This window comes from Salmo salar, chromosome 22 (genome assembly GCF_965601325.2).
Source record: "Salmo salar chromosome 22, fSalSal1, whole genome shotgun sequence".
Taxonomy (NCBI): Eukaryota; Metazoa; Chordata; class Actinopteri; order Salmoniformes; family Salmonidae; genus Salmo; species Salmo salar.
In genome coordinates this window covers 65449001-65463999 of record NC_138312.1, presented here as the reverse complement: position 1 = coordinate 65463999, position 14999 = coordinate 65449001, and the positions used below count along the sequence as shown (strand labels likewise).

The 14999-nt window shown below is 40.0% G+C and overlaps 6 non-coding genes across 6 annotated transcripts; 1 reads left to right on the top strand and 5 right to left on the bottom strand.

The window, feature by feature from the left end:
• Positions 1-149: 149 nt before the first annotated feature.
• Positions 150-221, bottom strand: trnap-cgg (transfer RNA proline (anticodon CGG)). The gene has a single exon. It is a non-coding gene; the product is annotated as a tRNA-Pro (tRNA).
• Positions 222-1558: 1337 nt separating this feature from the next.
• Positions 1559-1630, bottom strand: trnap-cgg (transfer RNA proline (anticodon CGG)). The gene has a single exon. It is a non-coding gene; the product is annotated as a tRNA-Pro (tRNA).
• Positions 1631-2966: 1336 nt separating this feature from the next.
• trnap-cgg (transfer RNA proline (anticodon CGG)) lies at positions 2967-3038 on the bottom strand. The gene has a single exon. It is a non-coding gene; the product is annotated as a tRNA-Pro (tRNA).
• Positions 3039-4029: 991 nt separating this feature from the next.
• On the top strand, positions 4030-4101 carry trnag-ucc (transfer RNA glycine (anticodon UCC)). Its single transcript has one exon. It is a non-coding gene; the product is annotated as a tRNA-Gly (tRNA).
• Positions 4102-4374: 273 nt separating this feature from the next.
• On the bottom strand, positions 4375-4446 carry trnap-cgg (transfer RNA proline (anticodon CGG)). Its single transcript has one exon. It is a non-coding gene; the product is annotated as a tRNA-Pro (tRNA).
• Positions 4447-7177: 2731 nt separating this feature from the next.
• trnap-cgg (transfer RNA proline (anticodon CGG)) lies at positions 7178-7249 on the bottom strand. The gene has a single exon. It is a non-coding gene; the product is annotated as a tRNA-Pro (tRNA).
• Positions 7250-14999: the final 7750 nt, after the last annotated feature.

Genomic DNA, 14999 nt, shown 5'->3' with positions numbered 1-14999 from the left:
GTGTTATTGAGCCAACTAGTGAATATCACAATAGATATGGAGTCCATCGCCTAAACCATTCAGCCACCTCGTCCTGCGCCCAAGAGGTGGCTGTTTGCAACCAGTGGCCAGAGATTTGCCTGTCTGAGCTTGTTAAAAGATCTGCAAAAGGGCTCATCCGGGATTTGAACCCGGGACCTCTCGCACCCGAAGCGAGAATCATACCCCTAGACCAACGAGCCTTACACAAGAATAAAATTGTTTTTCTTTCTGCGGCAATGACAATGAGGATATCAATTGTTCTTGTCCATGGTGCTTGGAAAGATTGAACCTCATGTGAGTGTTTGTGCTATACTTTTGAGCATAGCAGTCTTCCAAACTGTTGACCAGGCTTCAGTTCAAATCTTTTGTATTTCATCTGCTGTGTCTTTCACACTCTGTCTTCTTAAGCCGCGACAGCAAACTGATGATGAGTGTTGACAAATGAATATTGAGCAAATGAGGTCAATTAATATTTTAAAAGAGAAAATGAAAAAATAAAACTTCAAAAAGAATGGAGCTCATTTATTTTGAGTCAATTGATGCATCAGTACGTGAATCAAAGTAAACGAACGTAAAAAATACCCATTCAAATCGATCAGTTTTCAACTAGAGAGATTGAAACGCGTCGTATCTGTCTCAAGCCTCCATAACTGTTTATGTTACACCTCCACATCTGCAATGAAAGGTGGTGGAGCTAGAGAGGTGTTAGTCAAACCATGAGACATACCTATAATCGGTCCTCTCACAAAAACAATTGTAGCTTCTGAACCGTTTGACCTACAACATCGTATGACCACTCCCTGGAAAGGGGAGACCCTCACGAACACGGTGGTGTTCTCAATTCGTCTCTACGTCCCCCACAAGTGTCAGGGGACTCGTCTGAAGTCGGAACCCTTTATGTGCCAACTTCTGTTTGTAGAATCCCAAATCTTTGGCCTCCAAACTAATGTGACCCCACTTGTCACAATGTTCTCAGTTTTGCCCTACGTTCCCCACAAGTGTCACGGGACTAATCTGATGGTAACAGGTACTGATTAAAACAATTGATTTTTTAACCAGGGACCTCTCTCACCCTAAGCCATAATAGTACAACTATACCAACGATCCGTTTGGTCAAAGAATTTTCACTTTCCACAAAAATGACGGTCAGGATATGAATCGATGTCTCCATGTTGCTTCAGAGCTTCAAATAGCATTGGTGGTATAGTGGTGAGCATAGCTGCCTTCCAAGCAGTTGACCCGGGTTTGATTCCCAGCCAATGCAGAGCATGAGATATTGGCTAGTTTTAGGGGCTGGGTGTCATTTCAAGTGTATTACATTGGAATCAATGTCCTTGTTCGTGGAAGTCAGATTTGCTCTTACTTCTTGCAGGTTTTCTAAATGTAGTGTGTTATTGAGCCAACTAGTGAATATCACAATAGATATGGAGTCCATCGCCTAAACCATTCAGCCACCTCGTCCTGCGCCCAAGAGGTGGCTGTTTGCAACCAGTGGCCAGAGATTTGCCTGTCTGAGCTTGTTAAAAGATCTGCAAAAGGGCTCATCCGGGATTTGAACCCGGGACCTCTCGCACCCGAAGCGAGAATCATACCCCTAGACCAACGAGCCTTACACAAGAATAAAATTGTTTTTCTTTCTGCGGCAATGACAATGAGGATATCAATTGTTCTTGTCCATGGTGCTTGGAAAGATTGAACCTCATGTGAGTGTTTGTGCTATACTTTTGAGCATAGCAGTCTTCCAAACTGTTGACCAGGCTTCAGTTCAAATCTTTTGTATTTCATCTGCTGTGTCTTTCACACTCTGTCTTCTTAAGCCGCGACAGCAAACTGATGATGAGTGTTGACAAATGAATATTGAGCAAATGAGGTCAATTAATATTTTAAAAGAGAAAATGAAAAAATAAAACTTCAAAAAGAATGGAGCTCATTTATTTTGAGTCAATTGATGCATCAGTACGTGAATCAAAGTAAACGAACGTAAAAAATACCCATTCAAATCGATCAGTTTTCAACTAGAGAGATTGAAACGCGTCGTATCTGTCTCAAGCCTCCATAACTGTTTATGTTACACCTCCACATCTGCAATGAAAGGTGGTGGAGCTAGAGAGGTGTTAGTCAAACCATGAGACATACCTATAATCGGTCCTCTCACAAAACAATTGTAGCTTCTGAACCGTTTGACCTACAACATCGTATGACCACTCCCTGGAAAGGGGAGACCCTCACGAACACGGTGGTGTTCTCAATTCGTCTCTACGTCCCCCACAAGTGTCAGGGGACTCGTCTGAAGTCGGAACCCTTTATGTGCCAACTTCTGTTTGTAGAATCCCAAATCTTTGGCCTCCAAACTAATGTGACCCCACTTGTCACAATGTTCTCAGTTTTGCCCTACGTTCCCCACAAGTGTCACGGGACTAATCTGATGGTAACAGGTACTGATTAAAACAATTGATTTTTTAACCAGGGACCTCTCTCACCCTAAGCCATAATAGTACAACTATACCAACGATCCGTTTGGTCAAAGAATTTTCACTTTCCACAAAAATGACGGTCAGGATATGAATCGATGTCTCCATGTTGCTTCAGAGCTTCAAATAGCATTGGTGGTATAGTGGTGAGCATAGCTGCCTTCCAAGCAGTTGACCCGGGTTTGATTCCCAGCCAATGCAGAGCATGAGATATTGGCTAGTTTTAGGGGCTGGGTGTCATTTCAAGTGTATTACATTGGAATCAATGTCCTTGTTCGTGGAAGTCAGATTTGCTCTTACTTCTTGCAGGTTTTCTAAATGTAGTGTGTTATTGAGCCAACTAGTGAATATCACAATAGATATGGAGTCCATCGCCTAAACCATTCAGCCACCTCGTCCTGCGCCCAAGAGGTGGCTGTTTGCAACCAGTGGCCAGAGATTTGCCTGTCTGAGCTTGTTAAAAGATCTGCAAAAGGGCTCATCCGGGATTTGAACCCGGGACCTCTCGCACCCGAAGCGAGAATCATACCCCTAGACCAACGAGCCTTACACAAGAATAAAATTGTTTTTCTTTCTGCGGCAATGACAATGAGGATATCAATTGTTCTTGTCCATGGTGCTTGGAAAGATTGAACCTCATGTGAGTGTTTGTGCTATACTTTTGAGCATAGCAGTCTTCCAAACTGTTGACCAGGCTTCAGTTCAAATCTTTTGTATTTCATCTGCTGTGTCTTTCACACTCTGTCTTCTTAAGCCGCGACAGCAAACTGATGATGAGTGTTGACAAATGAATATTGAGCAAATGAGGTCAATTAATATTTTAAAAGAGAAAATGAAAAAATAAAACTTCAAAAAGAATGGAGCTCATTTATTTTGAGTCAATTGATGCATCAGTACGTGAATCAAAGTAAACGAACGTAAAAAATACCCATTCAAATCGATCAGTTTTCAACTAGAGAGATTGAAACGCGGCGTATCTGTCTCAAGCCTCCATAACTGTTTATGTTACACCTCCACATCTGCAATGAAAGGTGGTGGAGCTAGAGAGGTGTTAGTCAAACCATGAGACATACCTATAATCGGTCCTCTCACAAAACAATTGTAGCTTCTGAACCGTTTGACCTACAACATCGTATGACCACTCCCTGGAAAGGGGAGACCCTCACGAACACGGTGGTGTTCTCAATTCGTCTCTACGTCCCCCACAAGTGTCAGGGGACTCGTCTGAAGTCGGAACCCTTTATGTGCCAACTTCTGTTTGTAGAATCCCAAATCTTTGGCCTCCAAACTAATGTGACCCCACTTGTCACAATGTTCTCAGTTTTGCCCTACGTTCCCCACAAGTGTCACGGGACTAATCTGATGGTAACAGGTACTGATTAAAACAATTGATTTTTTAACCAGGGACCTCTCTCACCCTAAGCCATAATAGTACAACTATACCAACGATCCGTTTGGTCAAAGAATTTTCACTTTCCACAAAAATGACGGTCAGGATATGAATCGATGTCTCCATGTTGCTTCAGAGCTTCAAATAGCATTGGTGGTATAGTGGTGAGCATAGCTGCCTTCCAAGCAGTTGACCTGGGTTTGATTCCCAGCCAATGCAGAGCATGAGATATTGGCTAGTTTTAGGGGCTGGGTGTCATTTCAAGTGTATTACATTGGAATCAATGTCCTTGTTCGTGGAAGTCAGATTTGCTCTTACTTTTTGCAGGTTTTCTAAATGTAGTGTGTTATTGAGCCAAATAGTGAATATCACAATAGATATGGAGTCCATCGCCTAAACCATTCAGCCACCTCGTCCTGCGCCCAAGAGGTGGCTGTTTGCAACCAGTGGCCAGAGATTTGCCTGTCTGAGCTTGTTAAAAGATCTGCAAAAGGGCTCATCCGGGATTTGAACCCGGGACCTCTCGCACCCGAAGCGAGAATCATACCCCTAGACCAACGAGCCTTACACAAGAATAAAATTATTTTTCTTTCTGCGGCAATGACAATGAGGATATCAATTGTTCTTGTCCATGGTGCTTGGAAAGATTGAACCTCATGTGAGTGTTTGTGCTATACTTTTGAGCATAGCAGTCTTCCAAACTGTTGACCAGGCTTCAGTTCAAATCTTTTGTATTTCATCTGCTGTGTCTTTCACACTCTGTCTTCTTAAGCCGCGACAGCAAACTGATGATGAGTGTTGACAAATGAATATTGAGCAAATGAGGTCAATTAATATTTTAAAAGAGAAAATGAAAAAATAAAACTTCAAAAAGAATGGAGCTCATTTATTTTGAGTCAATTCATGCATCAGTACGTGAATCAAAGTAAACGAACGTAAAAAATACCCATTCAAATCGATCAGTTTTCAACTAGAGAGACTGAAACGCGTCGTATCTGTCTCAAGCCTCCATAACTGTTTATGTTACACCTCCACATCTGCAATGAAAGGTGGTGGAGCTAGAGAGGTGTTAGTCAAACCATGAGACATACCTATAATCGGTCCTCTCACAAAAACAATTGTAGCTTCTGAACCGTTTGACCTACAACATCGTATGACCACTCCCTGGAAAGGGGAGACCCTCACGAACACGGTGGTGTTCTCAATTTGTCTCTACGTCCCCCACAAGTGTCAGGGGACTCGTCTGAAGTCGGAACCCTTTATGTGCCAACTTCTGTTTGTAGAATCCCAAATCTTTGGCCTCCAAACTAATGTGACCCCACTTGTCACAATGTTCTCAGTTTTGCCCTACGTTCCCCACAAGTGTCACGGGACTAATCTGAAGGTAACAGGTACTGATTAAAATAATTGATTTTTTAACCAGGGACCTCTCTCACCCTAAGCCATAATAGTACAACTATACCAACGATCCGTTTGGTCAAAGAATTTTCACTTTCCACAAAAATGACGGTCAGGATATGAATCGATGTCTCCATGTTGCTTCAGCGCTTCAAATAGCATTGGTGGTATAGTGGTGAGCATAGCTGCCTTCCAAGCAGTTGACCCGGGTTTGATTCCCAGCCAATGCAGAGCATGAGATATTGGCTAGTTTTAGGGGCTGGGTGTCATTTCAAGTGTATTACATTGGAATCAATGTCCTTGTTCGTGGAAGTCAGATTTGCTCTTACTTCTTGCAGGTTTTCTAAATGTAGTGTGTTATTGAGCCAACTAGTGAATATCACAATAGATATGGAGTCCATCGCCTAAACCATTCAGCCACCTCGTCCTGCGCCCAAGAGGTGGCTGTTTGCAACCAGTGGCCAGAGATTTGCCTGTCTGAGCTTGTTAAAAGATCTGCAAAAGGGCTCATCCGGGACCTCTCGCACCCGAAGCGAGAATCATACCCCTAGACCAACGAGCCTTACACAAGAATAAAATTGTTTTTCTTTCTGCGGCAATGACAATGAGGATATCAATTGTTCTTGTCCATGGTGCTTGGAAAGATTGAACCTCATGTGAGTGTTTGTGCTATACTTTTGAGCATAGCAGTCTTCCAAACTGTTGACCAGGCTTCAGTTCAAATCTTTTGTATTTCATCTGCTGTGTCTTTCACACTCTGTCTTCTTAAGCCGCGACAGCAAACTGATGATGAGTGTTGACAAATGAATATTGAGCAAATTAGGTCAATTAATATTTTAAAAGAGAAAATGAAAAAATAAAACTTCAAAAAGAATGGAGCTCATTTATTTTGAGTCAATTCATGCATCAGTACGTGAATCAAAGTAAACGAACGTAAAAAATACCCATTCAAATCGATCAGTTTTCAACTAGAGAGACTGAAACGCGTCGTATCTGTCTCAAGCCTCCATAACTGTTTATGTTACACCTCCACATCTGCAATGAAAGGTGGTGGAGCTAGAGAGGTGTTAGTCAAACCATGAGACATACCTATAATCGGTCCTCTCACAAAAACAATTGTAGCTTCTGAACCGTTTGACCTACAACATCGTATGACCACTCCCTGGAAAGGGGAGACCCTCACGAACACGGTGGTGTTCTCAATCCGTCTCTACGTCCCCCACAAGTGTCAGGGGACTCGTCTGAAGTCGGAACCCTTTATGTGCCAACTTCTGTTTGTAGAATCCCAAATCTTTGGCCTCCAAACTAATGTGACCCCACTTGTCACAATGTTCTCAGTTTTGCCCTACGTTCCCCACAAGTGTCACGGGACTAATCTGAAGGTAACAGGTACTGATTAAAATAATTGATTTTTTAACCGGGGACCTCTCTCACCCTAAGCCATAATAGTACAACTATACCAACGATCCGTTTGGTCAAAGAATTTTCACTTTCCACAAAAATGACGGTCAGGATATGAATCGATGTCTCCATTTTGCTTCAGAGCTTCAAATAGCATTGGTGGTATAGTGGTGAGCATAGCTGCCTTCCAAGCAGTTGACCCGGGTTTGATTCCCAGCCAATGCAGAGCATGAGATATTGGCTAGTTTTAGGGGCTGGGTGTCATTTCAAGTGTATTACATTGGAATCAATGTCCTTGTCGGGAAGTCAGATTTGCTCTTACTTCTTGCAGGTTTTCTAAATGTAGTGTGTTATTGAGCCAACTAGTGAATATCACAATAGATATGGAGTCCATCGCCTAAACCATTCAGCCACCTCGTCCTGCGCCCAAGAGGTGGCTGTTTGCAACCAGTGGCCAGAGATTTGCCTGTCTGAGCTTGTTAAAAGATCTGCAAAAGGGCTCATCCGGGATTTGAACGCGGGACCTCTCGCACCCGAAGCGAGAATCATACCCCTAGACCAACGAGCCTTACACAAGAATAAAATTGTTTTTCTTTCTGCGGCAATGACAATGAGGATATCAATTGTTCTTGTCCATGGTGCTTGGAAAGATTGAACCTCATGTGAGTGTTTGTGCTATACTTTTGAGCATAGCAGTCTTCCAAACTGTTGACCAGGCTTCAGTTCAAATCTTTTGTATTTCATCTGCTGTGTCTTTCACACTCTGTCTTCTTAAGCCGCGACAGCAAACTGATGATGAGTGTTGACAAATGAATATTGAGCAAATGAGGTCAATTAATATTTTAAAAGAGAAAATGAAAAAATAAAACTTCAAAAAGAATGGAGCTCATTTATTTTGAGTCAATTGATGCATCAGTACGTGAATCAAAGTAAACGAACGTAAAAAATACCCGGGTTCAATTCACGGCCAATGCAGAGCATGAGATATTCACTAGTTTTAGTGGCTGGGTGTCATTTCACGTGTATTACATTGGAATCAATGTCCTTGTTCGTGGAAGTCAGATTTGCTCTTACTTCTTGCAGGTTTTCTAAATGTAGTGTATTATTGAGCCAACTAGTGAATATCACAATAGATATGGAGTCCATCGCCTAAACCATTCAGCCACCTCGTCCTGCGCCCAAGAGGTGGCTGTTTGCAACCAGTGGCCAGAGATTTGCCTGTCTGAGCTTGTTAAACTGATAAAACTGGAAAATACATAGGATACAATAAAAAGCAGTAAACGCACACACATAGTGTGTAGGCAGGATAGGAAAAACAAACGAATAAAATATAAACTACAGTTAAAATAAAGTCAGCTAGAATAAAATAAGATAAAATACCGAACCGCGATATAAAGTTATAGTATTCACGAATCGGATAGCATAGCGCAGTAGAAACACTAGTAACGAATAAAATGTCATATAGCCGCTGGATCCCTAGGAGGCCGCAGTTTAGGGAAAAAGGATCAGATTACGATAACTAGATGAGACAGAGAGGGTCTGGGGAAAAATCTGAAAAATAGGAACCAGGACTAAAATAGAATAAATAGTAACAACAAATACATAAAGAACCATACCATGGTATAGTCTGTAGTATATACTAGAGATATTACAGCACCGCGAAGGACGGTAGGAGGAAAACGGGGGGTAACACTGTAGTTGCAGGACCCCTAAGAAGTTACACCATCGAGGAGAGAAAGGGTCTGGAGAGACTCTACAAGTATAGAAAATAGGTAAAAGATAGGATAGAAGATAGGATAAATTAGGAATATAAGTAACAGTAGGATAGAATATCATAAGTGAATAAATATAAAGAGATAAGAAAGTGTAGATATAAACAACAGCTGAATTAGACGGGAAAGTGTGATAAATAGGATGTAATAAAGTTAAAGTAATGGAATTTAGTAAAGCCATGGAGTCGCTGAGAGAAGCGCACAATAATTCCACCAATTCGGTTTGAATGTGAAAGAGCAAACTGGATAATGAAGGGCAACATTACCCGGTAAACTGGATAAATAGAATCAAATGAAACCAGAATAAGAAGCTCAATTTACCAGTGTTTTGAAATCAGCATTCTATCATCAGAAAATACATTACGATGGGGGCCAGATGTGACTCTGCTCGCCCCGCAGACGTGCGAGGGGTGAGTAGAGCCATAAAAACCATAAAATATCAAAACGTAAGAAGATAGCTCCCTGTTTTAAATATGGGACTATGGGAAGAATGTGGGAAGAATGTGAGTAGGGAGACACTGGAGCCTGGTGCAGTGGCAGGAAATGCAGTTTACAAGAGTTTGCATCCTTTTCAATAGAGCAACAACTAATCGTTTTGAGCTTAGTAAGAATGGAACTTTCACATAGCGGTGTATGGTCTCCGTTCGATCAATGAGTGATTAATAGAGATGACAGTTTCTATGTGATGGAAGACGTATTAGATCACGTTTTACTAACTGTTATTAGAGCACCGATGGGATTTACAAATAGTCCCACTTGGTAACTTTTTGCATTGAAACAATAGTTTCGGTGGTGATAAAATACGAGGATGATTTGTTATTGGCGTCGAACGATGGAAAATAAACTTATATGAGAGATCACCACCTTAGTAAATTAGTTGGAGGAACAGGCAAAGCAAAGTTTAACATATTTGAGGTTTTCAATTTCTGAAGGCAAGACTTAACCCGGGATCGGGTAGAAACTATGCGTTCTGAGGCATGGCTAAACTCTCCGCGCATGCTCAGGAAAACATAAGGGGTTTTCAATATTGTTAGACATTTTATGCCGACGTTCTCTGAAACTGCTAAAACACTTGTAGAATGGAATAAAGAGCGTGAGGAAATGTTTGTCGGTTTAAAGAATTCATTGGGTTAAACGCCAGCATTGGGATTGCCAAATTTAAATTAAAACTTTTAAAATGTTTTAGTTAGTTTATGAACATAGTGGAGGATTGAAACAAACATTTAATGATTGAAGTAAGGATAGTGGAATTATAATTATAATGTTCAGTATAAAAGTAATACTATTGGCTTGCTGACTAAAAGGTAACATTGTGAATACTAACGAAATGTATACTTTCTTTTCCAGAAGGGTTTTTCATTTTCTCTTGTCGGAAATGTCCTTGGAGAATGCGATACTGGGGAAAGCAGTTAGTGATAGTCGGCTGTTTTAAGAGTAAAAGTATCTGGATTAGGCTATAAATGGAGTTCCGAATAAAAGAGTCCAGTTCCTGTGATCTTGACCTACCAGCAAGTACACACCATGTAACGGGAAAGAACATGCGTTAGTGGATTTATTTAGAGAAGGGATAGTGTAAAATGGGGTGCTTGGTAATGTTTTTCAGGCTATTTTGGTGGGATGTCAAAAGCACTAGTATGGATATACCAAAGTGCAGAAGAATGGATTAGTTTACAAATGTCTGATTGAATATTGCTGGTGTCAGTAAACGTCAGGGAGGAAACATAATTAGAATTATTGCAAGCAGCACAGTTAAACGTTAGCTTGGGTGTTTGACTGTCATAGGGAAAAATAGTAGGAGCTAATGATTCAGAAAGTTTGGTTCAACTCTGTTCATTACAACATATTTGGGGTTTTGAGAACCATGTGACTCAAGAAAAACGTAGCCTTTGTTTCGGTATTCAAAATAAATATATTGAAGTGACATAAGAATTGGCTGATGTATTTTCTACATTTGCTGCTTTACAGGTTACTCTTAAACTAATGGATGTTTAATGAGTGTTGACAGTATGTGAATGGTAATATATTATTAATGTCTTTATAGCACTCTAATGATGAGATATTTTAGTAAATTGAAAAACTAAGGTTTCAATACAAGGTTATTTGATGAATAAATTGAGCCTTGAGATTGTAAAAATAAAAAAGAATAACATAATTTGCGGTTGGAAGCAAACAAGCAACTAGTGCGATGTTTGAAATAAAGATATGAACAAACATCACTATTGTTTGGTTTTATAGTTAGATAACACTAGTGAATTTGAGCAGGAAAGTTATGTATTCTGGACATTGTAATCTGTTTGAATTACGTCTTGACTAACAAGATGATAAGACAGCATCAACTTGTTGAAGGTTCTACAGTGGTTAACCAATAGTTTTGTATACTATACTAAACTAATGACACAGGTTAAAATGATTAGATTACTGGAAAGGCCTATGGGATTTAATTTGGATGGACCTTTTTCAATTCAGTTTTAAACTGGGTATACAGGAAGATGGAAATGTTTTGAAATGTATCCAAATGGGTTCTGAAGGACAGGGACAGAGAAGGGAGAGGAAACATTTAATGGTGTCAAATGCCCTGAATCCTAAACATTTCCCGTGAAGACTGATCAACTTCACTAGAAATTATTGGAACAGGTGGGATTTAAATATAAAATGACTAAGAAACACCAGTCTCTATTCAGAGTACAATCACTTTGAAATTCTATTATTTCCATATGAAAATGATGAAGAGTTGTAATCTTAAATTGAGTAGTTACTCAAATAATTGTATTTTTTATTTATTTAACACGTTGTTGTTGAATCATGTGTTCAGAGGGAAACTGAGCAGTTCCATGGGGTTATTGTCTTTGGGTAAATATACACATGTGCTTTGTTCAGTCTGCATATAGAAAGGAAATATCTGTTAACAAGGGATGACAGTCACTCCAAATGGATTATGATATAAGTAAAGATGATTTCATTGTGTGTTTTTGTTTCAATACAAAATTTGCAACATTGGGATATTGAAGTTTGCGAGAGGTTATGTTGTTAAATGATCTGTAACTCGTCTGAGAGATCACCAGCAGAATAAGGGAGTTATCATGGAAGGTGATGTCAGAATGCATGGGAGAAATATTTTTACAACAAGTGTGTGTGAAGCTCTAACTCTCCCTAACCAGCGGAAGAGTGAGGGACAACTGCGTCTGATGACCTGTGAACTGTATCTGAAATAGACATGCTGGAATGATATGTGCTGGAGGAGGAAGACTAAAAGGGGAATAGGTTACTGACCTTTCATTACCAGGCCTCTCATGACAGAAAAACAGAGGCAAATGGGGGCTGTAATATGAATAGATAGTACTGGTATTACAAGTTTAGTATAAATGTACATTTTTAAGGGAATGAAGCACTAAGGACTGAATTCTGATTTGGGTTGGACAATTTATAAAACGTTGTAGTTATGATTTGGACGTAGAACTGTTTAAATGTACTAGGCCTGGGGAAGCTCTGGAAACTAAATCCTGAGACGGGGAGGTTGACAGATCTTCTGTTTTATTATGTCATTAGAAATGTAATGTTAAATTGTATTGATATAATTAATTGCATAAAATGTTTATAGTCTGTTTTGCGATACACACAAGGATGAAGGAGGAGACCAACATTATGAGTATTATTTAGTATTATATAGTATTATCATAGAACGTAACGGATGGACGTTTTCCCCAGGTTTAGTTACATTATGAGTAGTGGTCACTTATTACAAATATGCAGTTATTGTAATTTATTTTTGCTCTTTTCTTGTCTGGTCAATTTATTTTTGTTTTAAGGAACATAAGTGTGTTTATTGTTCCTGAGGAGGGAATGATATAAATTGACTAAAATTGATTTGAGAATGTTTAAGTATGTATCAAACTGTGGAAGGAAATTGGTAGTAAATTATGTGTTATGGGTTAGAAGAACTATGACTGCATTGGGGATCTGAGGGGGCTCATAAACGAAGGTTATGGTAGTAGAGGGGTGTTATTTCTAGAGACTATGTATATTAATAGAAGAGAGAACTCACAGAAGAGAAAGGACAGCTGGCTGTGTAAAATATAGGGATGCACAACATAGGGACAATTCTGAGTAAATTGAACATTACACATACCTAGATTATGGTAAGAGTAAAAGTGATAGTGGTGACATTTAACACTATGGTAAAAGTTTAAGAGAGTTATGACTTGGAGTTTTAAGAGGTTGGATAGTCTTCCAACTGGAAGACACTTGACTGATTACATGTTATTCTAACAGCAGTTGCTGTAGGGACCATAATTTGGCTATCATTATGTATAAGAATATCTGTGGTAGGAGGCGAGGTATTTGAGACAATGTTTAAATAGGGCTGTTATTTAAATATTCCAAAGTAATGATCTTGACATGAGAAGAAAGTCTGTTGTCAGGAAATAACCCATGTGTTAGTGTGTATGTCCTCAGGAGAAAAGCAGCACATAAGAAGCCAGAAATAACCAAGGGCATGGGCTGACTTCTAGAGATTGAGTGTACATCAAGCTATACCAGGCTGGGGGTATACTTCTTACAGCACCTGCAGTGGTAAAGATCATCATGTCTCTCTTCGGTGGGCGCATAATTCTCACAAGAAGTAAGGTCCAGCTGAATAATGGGTGAGCTTGAAAGCACCATGACAGGGGACGCGGAGAGAGAGAGACTAGATTCCACTGTAGACATACAGTTGTTGGGTTTGGGAGCTACTTATTTTATTGATTAATGCATCATATGAAAAAGGATAGATGTTAGGGTAATTGTGCTCTAAACAACATGTTGAAGGCATTAATGTGAAAGCATATACAGTATTGAATTACTTCAAGAATATATGTTGATTAGGGATATGCCTATCAGTTGAAATGGAGCAGATGGGAAACAAAGTGAAAATGACATGATTTGGGAACACCTCTCAGAACCTGGGGCCGAAAGGGGAAGACTGGGTGGAAGCATGAGGAAGCTTTTTAGTGCTTTTACTTTTGTGGATTCCAGCAGAAAAGTATCCTGGAGGCATAGAGTCAGGTGAAGAGAGAGTGGGAATTGTCATGGTCTCAGATTTCGGTTTCCATGAATATATTTATGCATGACATATCACATTGTCAATACTGTTGTGTTTTTGTTTTCCACTTTCCAAGTCTTATGCTTAGGAACCAGAAGGAGAGGGGTCGCCAGCTTCAGCTAGAATGTTAGTTGGTGTATGATGAGTGATGGAAATAAGTGGATGTATGGTGTGATCATAAAACAGAGGCCATAAGTCTCTAAGTTTGAATGCCTCACAGAAAGAAGGCAGAAACCTGAACCAGGACCAGAGGTTCCACGTCTGGTGATCCAAGAGACCAGGTCCGAGTGTTCCGGAAGAAAGGAATGAGCCAAGGAGGGAGGGTCCCTACAAGGTGGCTCGAACAATGTTAACTGCTGTCCAGGTGAAAGGAAGCAACACGTGGTACCATCTAAACCACTGTACCAAAGTCCCGTTGGAAAGGAGGGGACAACCACCGCCAGGCAGGAGCCAGGCAGGAGCCAGGCAGGAGACAGGCAGGAGACGAAGAGGAGGTGGATCGAGGAGCAACTTTCAACAGCCAACAGACACTCTCTCCTGAAAATCCAGAGAGTCCAGGGATGGGGAGGAGTGACATGCCTGTTGCTCCTGATGACATACCTACTCTGGCAGATACCCCTGATAGAGGTGTTGTTCAAGGGGACAGAGAAACAACGACAGGAGAATGGAAAGGAGACTTTCTTATCAACTTCTCTATCCTCACATGGTCTTTTTAACAGACAGTGAAACAGGATAGATGAAGAACGGTAGAATGGTCTTGACAGCAACGGCAACAAACCTAGAAGAAATTGTAAAATTACCTCCCACTAGAGACTAGTACACCAACTAAGACAATAGAAAAACCAAAAGAAAGTGGGTTGATGCAGAAAATCTGGACATCTGTTACCAACTGGGGTAGCTACAATGAAGAAACTACCCAAGAATCAAACATTGACCAAAAATGTAGAAAAGCAATAACAAATGGCTTGTATAGGTGGGCTCAGTAAGAAGCAACTAAACATAGGATGGACAATTGCATTTTGTCTAGCAAATCACATTTGTCTGATATTTTAATAATACATGAACTTGCATCTGTTGAAGAATGTGTTAAATGGAAAATGTTCAATGTATTCAGAGTCAATACTACATACCTTTGTGTAACATAGAATGCAGATTGGCATTAGGTAGCACTAAAGGTAGAAGTGAATTAAACCAAAATATGTTGGGAGAACATGAATGTGCAACATATGACATGAGAACTGAATTAAATGGTCCTCATAATGATAGGTTTACTATGGTAAAAAGTAGATATGAATGTTTCTACAGCTATGGGGATAATGGGATAGATGTGAGAAACACTACAGTTAATTGTTAAACTATTTGGGTGTTAGAAACTGCAGGACTTAGTCAATTTGATGATAAAGGAATGATTATGGATTACAAAGGTACATGTGGTAATATAACTCAAGTAACACTATCTCTTGCAATAT